This window comes from Vombatus ursinus, unplaced genomic scaffold, assembly GCF_900497805.2.
Source record: "Vombatus ursinus unplaced genomic scaffold, bare-nosed wombat genome assembly UNPS02014770.1, whole genome shotgun sequence".
Classification (NCBI taxonomy): Eukaryota; Metazoa; Chordata; class Mammalia; order Diprotodontia; family Vombatidae; genus Vombatus; species Vombatus ursinus.
Genome location: NW_020954548.1, coordinates 38,198,845 through 38,212,837, shown reverse-complemented (window position 1 = coordinate 38,212,837; position 13,993 = coordinate 38,198,845). Strand labels below are relative to the sequence as shown.

The 13,993-nt window shown below is 40.1% G+C and overlaps 1 protein-coding gene across 1 annotated transcript in view; it reads right to left on the bottom strand.

The window, feature by feature from the left end:
- The window catches only part of LMF1 (lipase maturation factor 1), a 715,571-nt gene that overhangs the window by 15,147 nt on the left and 686,431 nt on the right, over positions 1 to 13,993 (bottom strand). The window lies entirely within an intron of this gene.

The following is a 13,993-nucleotide window of genomic DNA, read 5'->3' as shown; positions in this document are numbered from 1 at the left end:
TTGTTTCATCTGTTGTGTAACAGAGTTAATGTTGTAGTGATTACATTATTTTCCAAATAAACACACAAAACTCAAGTTATAACAAAGTGTGCTAACTTAACAAGCAAGTGTTGGCAGGTGAATGTAGCAGGTGAGCGTGTAACACATTGTTGGGAAGTCCAGCATGCATCGGCACGAATATGTGCATGTAATGACTTGTTTATAATATGATCCTATAAGGTTACATGACACAATATTGCATCATCAAAATTTCAATGAAGGAAAAACCCACAAATTTACAATAAATTATTAAATTTAAGATGTGTCATTTAAAAATATTTTATATTTTTTGAAATGATGAAAATTTCAAAAAAAAAACCATTAAAGGGTTAAAGAAAATAGATTTCCGGGGGTGGGGGGGTGAGGGAGAGAGGTGCTGAGTAATTTTTTTTTTTGAAAAGGGGGTGGTAGGCCAAATAAGTTTGGGAACCTCTGTTCTAGAAGAATCCTACCTCCTGTCCAAAAGGTGATAGTTTCAAGGAATACAATGAAGTGTAAATTTTTAGAAATGGCCAAGGTAGGAATTTATTTTGCTTGCCTATGCATATTTATTATAAGGGTTTTGTATTTCATTCTTTGCTTTTCAAGGGCACGGGAAGTGAGAAGGGAAGGGGGAATTGTGATAGGACTGGCTAAAATAAAATGAAATAGAAAAAGAAGAGAAAGCGGGTAATTTTTTTTTAAATGCACAGAAGAGAACAGAAGGAAGGCCAGGAGGAAACAGGGATAAACAGGAAAGCTTTGAAAGTTACATGATGAATTTATTATACACTCAAAAAGGAAGAGCAAGCTGGTATGTTAATAGAGATTCAGTTTCATGCTCAATCCTTTAATTTTCTGTTTAACTTTATATACAGACATGCTAATTTTATTTAGTGTTTATTAAATTCAGAATAAAAAATAATCAATTTGATTATTGTTGATAAAAAATATCAATAATTTAAAAAAATCAACAAGAATGACTAGGATGACTCAAAGGCATAACTTGAACCTGGGTCTTCATGACTTCAAGGCTTGTTGCAATACACTGTCTCTTAACTAGTGCACTTATCATGTAATGTTTATTATAGTGATCTGTGTCCCATCACTCTCCTAGACTTCAAGTTATCTAAATCATCTTATCTCCCTGAAGGCTTAGCCTTAGCAAGGCCTAGTTCATTTTAAACAATAGGTCCACCTAAAGAGCCTCCCCTGATTTCTCTGTTGCCCTTCTCATGTTCTACCATGTATCATACATACTTGTACGTGTAAAATAGTTTGGGGCACCACATTTTCCCATTCGTTAAGTACTTGCTACATGCAAAGCTCTGTAGGAGATACAAAGGGAAATCAGACTCTATCACTGGTCCTGGATGAAACATGGTCACAAGTATGATATAAGGTAGAACCTGAGAAGGGGAAAGGAGAGACCCAAACAAATCACCACAAAAAAAAAATTTTTAGAGGGAGAATATTGACTTTTATCTGATGGATGCAGTGAAAAGGGCAGCAGATCCCTAAGGCTCCTTAGGTGGGCTTCGAAGGAAAAAAAGAATTTCAACAGATGGAGATAAGGAGGTAGTTCATTCCAGGTAGGAAAAAGCAGGATGAGCTCAAGGGCCATCTAGGAGTCCGTGTGGTTGGAAAACAGACTGCCTGCAGGAGAGTAATGTGAAATAAGGGTCTGAAGGCAGCATGGATCCAAATATGTGTCAGGCTTAAGTGTCAGCTAAGGAATTTGTATTTTATCCTGAAGGTAAGTGATAGAGATTCTGAATTACAGATTAGTAATAATGAATAAGAGCTCACATTTCTATAGGACTTCAAGGTTTAAAAAGCATTTTCCTTATAAGAGGCAGCGTGGTATAATGGGTAGAGAGCCAGCCTTAGAGTCAGAAGACCTGGGTTCAAGTCTCAACTCTAAGTCACTGGTTCTGGGACCCTAAGCAGTCACTTAACATCTCAGTCAACTGTCTAAGATTATACGTTTCAGAGAAGGGGCTGGTCTGCATTGGTACAGGGAGTTGCCTCTCCCAGGAGTTCCCTATACCAACAGAATCACTTGTCTGAATCTCCTTAACTAGTGTCTGCCTCTCAACAACCTGATGAGGTCAGGTGGTCAAATAACCATAAAAGACTCTAGGCATCACCTCGTCTATCCCTTTCATTGAAGAAACTCACAAAGGTTGTGATTTATCCAAGGATTAGTAAGAGAGGTCACGCCTAGAGTCAAGAAGACCCAAATTCAAATCTAGCCTCAGATACTCACTAGCTATGTGCTCCTGGGCACTTAATCCCGTTTGCCTCAGTTTCCTCATCTGTAAGATGAGCTACAGAAGGAAATGGCAAACTACTCCAGTATCTTTGCTAAGAAAACCCCAAATAGGGTCATGGAGAGTTGGACACGACGGAAACCACTTAACAACAACAACAAGTAATAGAAAGGGGATTAGAACTCAGGTCTCACATTAAACCTAAGGAATGGCAAGCACAAGTGTGAATTTATTAAGGTGGTAAGTTGAATGTGGCTCATTGGAAAGATCATTACATTTTGAGTTAGAAGACTCAAGTTCAAATATGGAATTTGCCACCTACTACCTGTGTGACCTTAGGAAAATCACCTAACTTCTCTGGACCTCAGTTTTCTCCCTTCTAAAATGAAGGGGCTGGACTAGATGACCTCTAGAATTCTTTCCAGCTCTACATCTATGATTTTATGATTCTTTTTTCTGAGTCTGTTCCCAGACAAATTTTGGCTGATTTGTAGCTAAGAAAGCTCTCAGAAGCTGGTCCCAGGACCTGAGATCATGTCTTTGTGTTGAGCCAACCACCTCTCCCTGCTTTCTTCTGTTTTCCACAATCTTCCCTATGTGACAGCATGGTATCACAGAGGAAGATGTTGGTCTGGCAGTTAAGAGACATGTTTGATTCTTAGCTCTGATACTTACTGCCATGTGATTAGTGGGCAAGTCTCTTCTCTTCTGTGAAATGCATAGAATGGTGATAATATTTGCCTCCATCTGCCTCACAGGGTGTTGGGAATAAAGCATTATGTAAACTTAAAAATCCTGCAGGGCCCCCCCCCCCCCAAATCAGCAGAATCCTACAGGATATTTATTTTGAAGCCCTTTTCGTTGGAAGACACAGAAGTTAACAGAAGACACAGAATGCTTTCTGGATGATATCTGTTCTTAAGAGATGAAATCTAGCTATGAGACTGTCGCCCTCTTTTCATGAAGCTCACAGTTCATTACTTCAAAGAGCTTCATGAAATCTGACCAGCAGACTTGGGCCATTTGGAAGAAGCTAATGCTCTTTTTGGAAGTGGCATACCCTGCAAATGCCTTTGGGATCAAGGCTTTCAATATCTTACGAGGTCATCCACTCTACCCCCTCTCATTGACAGATGAAGAAAATGAGGCTCAGAAATTAAATGACAGGCCCAAAGTAACAGAAGTAATGAGTTAGAAGAGAGGAGATCACAGAACCACAGCAACTTCTTGAGTCTGGAGCCCACACCAAAAATGACAGCTACTCCAACTACTGGATACCAGAGTGCAGTCATCCAGCCTCTTTTGGAAGGCCTCCGATTAGGAGGAACTGACCCCCTCTTGAGGCAGCTTATTCCACTTTTGGACAACCCTAGTGGTTAGGGGGTTTTCCTTGACATCAAGCTTAAATCAGCCACTTTTCAGCTTCTACCTGTTTCTCTTCATTTGCCCCTTTGGGACAAACAGAATAAGGCTCTCTTCCACAGGATGGCCTTTGAAATACTTAACGGCAGCTTTCACAATCCTCCCGAGTCTTCAAGCTAAACTTTTCCAAATCATTCCATTTATCTTCTCATGACAGAGACGCAAGTGCCATTACCATCCCAGTTACTCTCCTGTGAATGCTTTTCTGCTTATTGATGTCATTCTGAAACTCTGGCATCCAAACTGAACACAGTTCTCTTGATGGTCTGCCCAGGGCAGAGAAGAGAAGGACTCTCCCCATCTCACTCTTGGAGGCTATTTTTTGGCTGTCACATCACAATGCTGATTCATATTCCAATACAACCTCCACATCTTTTTCAGATAAACTGTTATCTCACCATATTTTCTCCATCTATACTTATAAAAGTCGATTACTTGAACCCATGTATGATTTTACACTTACCCCCATTAAATTACATCTTACTCTATTCAATCCAATACTCTAGCCTGTCAAAATATTTTTGGATGCTGATTCTATCCACCAGTATGTTAGCTGTCCCTCTAAATTTCATGTCATCTGAAAATTCAATGATAATGCCACCTTTCCCTTTAACCCAGTCACTGACAACAACGTTAAACAACACAAGGCCAAGCATAGATCTCTAAGGCACTGAGATTTGAACCCAGATCTTTTTACTCCAAAGCTAATGCTTTGGTGGTCAGTGTCCCAGTTTTCTATAGCTTGAGTACTCCCAGCATCCTCGCTCTACAAGGGCAGAAATGCTATGTACATGTATATAATTGACTGTCTAGGTGAAAGTAAAGGATTTTAAAAAATCAAATAAACTTTGTTTTTCCTTTGTTGCTGGCACAGCACTCTAAAGTACATTCTCTTTTGTTAAGTGGCGATGGTAATAGTTCAATCTGTGATGGGTAACAATTTTATGAATTATCCACTGGACAGCCATGTTGGCCACATCTAGCATCTATAAATACCCATTTCCATCAACTACAGGCTCACACCCAATTAAGCTGCACATTCAACAATGTTCTCATTTTTAATCAGTCACCTGTTTTTCATTTTAAGTTTATCACACTTGGAAAAAAAAAAAGCTAACCTTTTTTTTTTTAGATGTAAAGAAAGCTACAAACATCAGCCTAAGAAATTTCATTTTGAGGCATTAACTCATTTTGAAAGTCCCTTGGCTATTTGAGGTGTAGAGTTTCCATTAGCAGAACAAAATCCATGAAGTCGGAACTTCACATCCTTATGGAAAACAGTCCCTTCCCCTAATTATTTAGTCTAGCAAGGAATGAAAATAATTAAGCCTCAAAATCCCCTTTTAGAAAGGGGCATCAAGAGGGGGAAATGAAGATTTTTCTACCTAGTTACTGAAAAACAGGACCATCCTGAGCCAAGTAATGGCAGTAAGGTATAATGGAAAGATCACACTAGGTAGAGAGTCAGAAAAACTTGGTTGGAATTACACCTCTGGCCTTACCAGCTGTATGACCTGGCAACCTACTTAACCTTTCTAAGCCTCAGTTTCCTTAACAGTAAAATGGGAAAACCTGCTTTATCTACTTCACAGGATCCGTATGAGAAGTGCTTTATAAATTTAATGTTCTACAGAAGTGGGAGCTATTGCTGTTAATAATAATACTTAAATATCTGAAGAGAAGGTCTGTGGTATGAATTGTGAGGCTCAATAAAGGTTTTCCCCTCAAATTCTTGATTTGTTTCATATAGTGTCTGTTTAAAAACAATAGTAGTAGTTTTACAAACTAAGTGTATTATGAGTGACAATTGTAATTGTTAAGAAATAGCTTCAAAATTAGAAACCATGCTTTACACGTCGATAATTTTCATCATGTATCAGAGGCAAGAGAGGCATCAAGGCACATATGACAGAATGCTGGATTTAGAATCAGGAAGACTGGGGTTCATTTGTGACCTTTGACACTAGCCATGCAACTCTGGGAAAGTCACTTTTATGGGTTTCAAGTAAGAACCGCACATTTATCTATAGACCAAGTCACAGAGAGGTGAGATCTCTATCAGTGAAATCACAGGTGTCTTTCTCACGTGAATCATAACTTCAGACAGGCCTTACTGTCCTACTAACATCCCCTACTGACAGAGACTAGGGGATGTTGGCAAAGCACTTAATGAAAAGGTGTTGGGAGTAAAGGAAGGCTAGAATTCATGATCTTGTTAAGGTTGGATCTTACCTCAATCCCCTGTGGGCCATGGCAATTCCCAGCCAGAGATAAAAGCCTGAAGGAGATATATTACAAGAAATAGTCACGTGGAAATTGTGCTGGACTAGACACGTCGGAGTTCTAGTTCCAGCTGTGTGTTTGACTCATTACTTGACTTTGGAAAGGCTAATTCCTATTTTTGTGCCTCAGTTTTCTCTCTGTAAAATTAGGGGATCAGATTGAATGATCTTGTAAGGTCCCTTCTAGATGTACAAATCTATGATTACATCTTATCTTGAGAGGTCCCCCACTAAAATCTTCCTTTGCTGCGCTGTGTCAGGGTGATGTGGAAAGGATACTGAACTCCTGCCATACAAAGACCAGCCTTAAGTTCAGAGATGCTCATCTTCAAATATCTGACCAGCTTGGCCACGGCAAATCATGACACATGGATAGATTATAGTCTTCATTGATGGAGGAACACCACCAGTGTTCGCAACACCAGTGAGATCATCTATTTTTCAAAACATCAAGTTATTTTTAAGAGGTAGGTTGCATAAATGGTCTCATTCTCAACCTTCCCTGAGATATAACTACATGGTCTTGGAGAAGTTAAGTTTGATGACCCATCTCAGCAAGCGTACAAGCTGAGGTCACAGAAAGTCATCACAGGGGCACATCACTGGCCTTAGTGTCCAGGAGGAAAAGTTGGATAAGATAGAATTGAAGATAAAACATTGAATGTGGTAAAGTGGAATGAGCCAATTTGGAGTAAAAGGACCTGGGTTTTAATTTCAGCTTGCCTGCATTGGATTGGATAGCCTCAAACATTTCTTCCAGACCTAAGTCTATGATTTTGTGATAGCTCAGACCAATGTGTCAAAGGACAAGGGACAGCATAGACCTTAAGACACAGAACATTGATGTTAGTGTCATTATGAAGCTGACTATGATGTCACTGCCCTATGTAACCTGTTATAGCATTTGTTTCTTTTCATTTCGTATGCACATATGCACATGCTATGTGCACACACATACACTCATTTATTCCAACCCAATAAGCATTTATGCGCAAGGCACTGTGTCAGGTGTTGGGGTTATAAAGACAAAATGAAAAACAGTTCTTGTTCTCTTCTGCTTGTACCACCTCCCAACTTAACGCTTAATAAACCTACATTTGCTACCTTTACCTGGAGGGTGGCTAAGAATGGAGTCACAAACCTGACCCCCATGGATGGGTGATACAATTGATGTTGCCTTTATAGAATCTTTCTTGGAAGTCTTGACCTTTTTCAGGTATTGCTCAGGGCTTCAGGGAACTCAGCAGTGTACTGGTGGTCACAATTTTAAAAAGGAGCTAACTCTGAAAATTCTGGGACTCCAGACCTGGCTCTTATCACCAGCCTTCCTTTTTCTCCTCTCTCTCATCCCCTTATTACGTAACTTGTTCAAGATTACACACAAAGTAGACAGCAGCGTCGATGACTCTAAATCCAATGCTTTTTCTAGTAATCATGAGACCTCCTGCAAGTTTTTCCCCCTCTGATATGTCCTATGTATGTTACTGGATTATTATTAATGATGTTTTCTTTGGTTCAGATCTGTGATTTTATCAGTGTACACAACTTCTGGTGAGAACGTTCTCTCTACCAACATAGACTGGCAACTCATTTATATATAAATATAAATTTACACACACACACACACACATATGCATACACACAAATACACATATATACACACCCATGTCTTAGAGAGTGACCTGAGAGACAGAAGTTAAGTGAGGTGCCCATGGCTTCACAGCTAGTACATATGTCAGAAGCAAAATTTGAACCCAAGTCTTTCTGATTCCAAGCTGGACCTATATTCATTATTCCAAAGAATTACAGAAGCATAAAATTCTAGAGCTGGAAGGACACTCTGTACCCATTTAGCCTGACCCCCATTGACAAGAGGCATTCCTATTGTAACATACCTGAGAAGTGATCATCCAGTCTCTGCTTTGAAGACTTTCATTGAAGAGGACTACCTCTTCTTGAGGCATTCTACTTCAATTTTGCAGCTCTAACTATTGGTAAAGTTTTTCCTGACATCAAGCCTAAATTGGCTTTTTTGGCCAACTTCTACCCACTACTCCTGGTTCTGCCCTTTGGGACCAACCCTCCCCAGCCCCAGTTTAATAACTCCTCCAGATGCCTGAAGACAGCTATATTCCCATCCCTTTCATCCCTGACCCTTCTCTATGCTAATCAAACTTACATTCTTTAACAAATCCCTACATGACATGGACTCAAGGTCCTTTACCGTTCTGGTTACCTTCTTCTGGAGGCTCTAGCTTATTAATGTTCTTAAACCATAGCACCAGAACTCTACACAGTACTCCAGATGAAGAGTGACAAGGACAGAATACAATGGGATGATTAGCTCCCTAGGCTTTGAAACTGTGCCCTTCTTACACATGTAGTCCAAGGTCATATTTGCCTTTTTGGCTGCCACACACACTGTTGACTCATATGGAGTTTGCAGTCCACTAAAAACCCCAGATCTTTTTTAGAACAACTGCTGTCTAACCATGTCTATCCATATTGAACATATGAAGTTGATTATATGATCCCAAATGTAACACTTTGCTCCTATCCCTTTTGAGTTTCACCTTATTAGATTCAGCCCAGTATTCCAGGCTGTCAAGATCTTTCTGGGTCTTGATAATCATCCACTGTCTTAGCTATCCCTCTGATCTTTGTGTCATTTTCAAAGTACAATCAGCAGGTGTATCTATACCTTTATTCAAACTACCTCATTAATAATATTAGTAAATAAAATAATGGAAAATATATAGGAGAATGAAGGGAAATTAGGTTGGAAAAGCAGGCTAAGATCAGAGAGAGAACCTTCCATCCCACACATCCCAACTAATAGGCATCTTCCTAATGCACAGGACTGACCACACTATTTATTCCCTTTCTCAAAAACATGCAATGATTCTCTACTTCCTACCTATGGGAGCATGGTCACAGGGAAAGAGCACCAAATCTGGAATGCAAGCAACTTATCCCTTTGAGTCTCAGTTTCCTTATCTACATAAAGTAGGTATAATTATATTTGCTCTGTTTATATCACATAGCTATTGTTAGGATCAAAAGACACAATGCATGTTAAGGAATTTACAAACTGAAAAAGTATTTAACAGATGTAAGGTATCATCATCATTCAGCATCATCTTCATCACTGAATCAAATCCAGGTGTTAAAAGTCTCTCCCAGCACCACCCTCTACACCCATCCGGGTTGGTCCCATTCTTCTTTTCCACTCTCGTCTCCCACATTTGCTCCAGCCAGAATGTACTACTTGCTTAATCCTGCCTTTGCCCAGACAATTCCCTCCTCGTGGACGCTATCTTCCTCATCCATGTATGTACTTGAAAAAATCCTACCCATCCTTGAAGACCTACTCAAAGGCCCCTTGCCTAGGAAGCTTTCTCTGCTTTCTGCAGCTGGAAGTGATTCTTCCTTTCCCTATACTAGTAAATAAACACATTGTCATTTTCTTATGATATTTATCATCATCTCCTTTGTGTTATTTATATACACTTATCTTATTTCCTCTATTGGATTGTGGGCTCCCTAAATACACAGACTATGTCTTATACATAGCTGTATCTTCCTTGGCATAACCTAGCATGGCATACCACAGACTGTAGCCACTTACCAAATATTTGATATGTGAATAAGAACCTTACATCATGGCTTCAACTCTGGGTTCTCAAACTAAAATTTTGAGAAGGGCTACCTTGCCCTTCATTAACTAAAAACCAAAATAGATTTCTGATTTTTCCTGTAACACTTAGAAGATACTTGTACCTATAGAGCAAAGAAAAGGAGGTCTATATAGTTTCTCCCATGAAAAGCACAGACATGGGTGGTATCAGATATTAATGATCTTCAGGAATAGTTGGTACTTCCTCCCAATCAAGGGTTTAGCTGAAGTGGACCCTGAGCATCAACATATACATATGCAGTGTGGAAGAGTATGTATGGACACAGTGGGATTTCATGGTCCCTGAGAACATGCTGAGAACTTCCTGGAGATACCTCCTAGCACCTGAGTAAATGGAAGGCTCTCATTATAGCTTCCAAACAAATGCTCTTAGCCTCCAGGTCCTGAACCTTCTAGGGGATGCTGAGGGAATGCCTTTGCTGATATGCTACTTTTAGGATTTCTATGAATATAGAAATGGCATTTTCAGGTGTCTAAGATGTAATGTCAGGATTAAGCCTGGTTTGCATTCAGTCTCATAGTTCCTACCAGCATCTATCAGATAATGAGCCTGAGGTGAGGAGTCTGAAGTCTCATGAGCAGTACCCCCTTGGGAATGGGGGTCAGGGACACTCAAATTCTACACCTCCAAGATAAGAGTCTCAGGAAAAAAGGCCACAAAAATCAAAAGGGTGCCAGAGAGTGACATCAAATGGCTGCTATTCTTTTGAGATTATAGGGCTGTTCCATGCTTTGCAGATTCCAGAGAAGTCAGCATAACCAATGGAAAGAGTAGTGGACTGGCAGTGGAAAAACCTGAGTTGGAATCTTGACTATGATATCTATTTGTAAGTCCTCAGGCACATCCCTTCCCCTCCCTGAGCATCAGCTCCAAGGTCCCTTCCAGTATGGACATCAGGACACTTAGATACCAAGCTCTAGGATACTATGGATGGAGCTGCAATCTTTTTAAGATATCATTCAGTTCACAGAACTGCCAGGGAAGCCTATTCCCTACAGCATATTAGTGTTCTGGGAGACCACATTAAGCCCCCAGCATCAATCCTCAATGGCCTATTTGTCTAAATAACACAGGCCACCCTAATCAGGTTTGGGAACTCTCTGTAAACATTATTAAAGTTGTATCCTTCATCAGCAAGGGACATTGCTGACATATCCCAGAGTGGCTTTTCTAGAAATAATTAATAGAAGGCCTGCAAGAATCCACTTGGATTTTAGCCAGCACATCATTATCCAGGTGTAACAGATCTCCTGATTGGAGAACTCAGCAAAGTACAATATTAGCCAATAATGCAGTTTCAACAATAAATGGGAATTTATGGGCCTTGGTTTTGTTTGTGAGTCTCTTGGCAATGGATTATACACTATGTATCACAGACCTGTAGGCTGTGAAGCTGCCTGGCAAGGTAGGGAAGAGAAGGGCACATTATATGCAATGGTTGTCATTTTCTTTACGAAACATAGGGGAAGAGAGCTTGTTTGCACATTTCTGATTGCTTGTTGTCTCCTCCATTAGATTGTGAGTTCCTTGAGGGCAGGGACTGTCTTTTGCCTCTCTTTGCATCCCCAATGCTTAGCCCATTTCCTGGCACATAGTAGATACTTAACAAATGCTTAGTGACCGACTTATATATATATATATATAAAGTGATGATATGGAATGACAACCTTATTCAATTTAGTGTTTCATTGATCATTTTGACTTCACAGATCATTCATTAATTTGTTCATTCAACCAACATTGACTAAGAACCTATTACTTGAAGGGCCCTGTGCTATGTGTTAGAGTTGAATAAAACACATTTCCTGTGCTCATGGAACTCAAACTCTATTAGGAGGTTTATGACACCATAAATCAATAATTATAACAGAATAGATAAACGCATAAAAAGTGTTATATGAAGTCCAAGGAAATCATTTCCTACTAGGGAAGAACATGGAACACTTCATGGAGGAAGTGGGATTTAAACTAGGCTTTGAATGACTGGCAGGACTGCAATGGGAGGAGAGGACTGGGGGTGATTATTCCAGGCTGACCCAAACAAACTCTCATTGTGAAATTATGGCACCTACCATATGGCTGAAGTCCAAATGTTGGTTAATATGTGCAGTAAGGGAAGAATAATTTGTAAAATAATTAATTGTGCTTCTGGTTAGCTATTCCCAAGACAAATTATTTGTCAAAATAAAGAATTTTGCCTCTTCCAGAGCTATTAGCACAGGAAAATATATGTGCTGAACTGGGTTTCTTGATATGAAACACAAGACTGGTGAAATCCAAAACACATTTTCATTTACTAGCAGTAAACAACAGTGACCAAATCCTTCAAGTATTATTCTTTGGAATAGAAACTATAACAAAACAATTTTTGAATTTGCTAATTGTTCTTTTTTTACTGAGCTTTTAATAGTCCATCTTTACTTTGACATCTTTTTCTACTGGAAAGTAAAGGATAAGATAGAAAGCACCCATGTAGCAGCAATCTCACCTCCTAGACATTGCTTCCTGTGTGGGTAATTGATGTTAATTGTCATTATCAAACTTATTTCCTGTAGGACTAATAAACCACTGAACTCTCCTAATCTTATGGGAAAAAGAGCCTGAGGACATATACAACTGGAATAAACACTGGCACCAGTATCCTTGGCTGTGTATTTTTTCCTGACATCAGGATCAAATGACCCCTAACTATGTGATCAGAGAGAATCAAAGCCCAAAAGGAAGAACCAGAAAGGGTTTTGAAGACTCCAGGGCTCAGGGAGAGAAACGTGCTCAGTCACAGAATCGTAGATTTAGAGCTGGAAGTGGCCTCAGAGGCCTCAAAAGCAAGGCTGTCCTTATTTAGAGACGAAGAAAGTTGAGGGCCAGAGAAGTTATGCCAAGGCCACAGGGGCATTCTAGGATTTGAACCTACGTCCCTCTGACACCAAACCCTGACCCTTTCCACTGTACGATGTACACAGTGTTTAATGGCAGGATCTAAACTTGAACTCTAGTCTCCTGAGTCCTAGTTCAGATATCAAATGTCAACCAGTATCAAATGGCTGGCTTCATTACGTCGGGTCCTGTGAAAAAGTCACTATATAGTGAGCTTTCTGGGCCTCATTACTGGGTGGGTAGAATAGAGACCACTCTACTATACTTCCTTCTTCAGTTTTTATCTTGAAAGTCTCCTGTTCAAGTGAAGAGATCCAGCTCAACACACAATTCAACTCTACAAGCATTTATTAAATACTTGTATACCAAACACTGTATTTGAGGCTGGGAGGAAAAGACAGTAATGAGTCAATCCCTCTCCCTCAATGAGTTGATACTCTACTGTCTGTCAGTTCCATGATAAATGAGTCAGATTCCCTGGTCACTGCAGTGGAGGCGAAGTAAGAGGCAGCTAGGGAGAGAGAAGATGGACAGAAGCAGGTGACAGACTGCTGGACTTGGGCTCAGGAAGACCAAGTTTGAATCCAAACCTCAGACACTTGCTGGCTGTGTGACCCTGGACAAGTCAGCCCAAGTTTCCCCATCTACGACACGAGGATGATAACAGCCCCTACACCTCACAGGGTTGTTGTGAGGATCAAATGAGGAAAATGCTTATATGAAAGCAATGGGTTTGGACGTGGCTTGGAGTCCCGGTACTCATCTCCGCTCTCTGATGAAAGGTCTGGGACGATGTGACCTCCAGTGTCCATTCCAGTTCTACTGTCTATGCATCTGTAAGATTGATTGATTTATTAAGGTGGATGGGTAATGAACTCATACTCTGAGTGTTTTCAATGAGAGGCGCTCTAAATCACTTTTAAATTACTCTGGAACTGATGGTAGAGTTGTTGAATTATGACACAGACATGCATTTTCTGGCAAAATTCTGTCTTCAAGTTTTGAAAGGCTGTCATACAGAAGGATGAGACTTATTCAATTTGGCCCCAATAAAGGAGAACCAGGAACAAGGGGTCGACGTTGCAAAGAGACAGATTTCAGTTTGAAGTAAAGAAAACCTTCCTATGGAGAGGGAGTTTTTCCTAAGTCCCTACCAACTCTGAATAGGCCACTCTCTCCTGCATTGTAGCCTTCTGAGTGTTTTCCTCCAAGTGGAAATGGTTCTGCTCACTAAGCAGCTAGATAGAGGAAAGACAAAAAGGAGAACTCTGTGTTCATTCTATTTCTCAGCATCTCCACTCAAAGGTTTTAGCTCAAAGGGGCTACCATTTGATTATAATCTATGGGGAGGTTATCTATGGATCTCAGTTTTCTGTACTCTCTGTCTCCCATTATGAGTGACTGAGTACCCTCAAGAGCACCC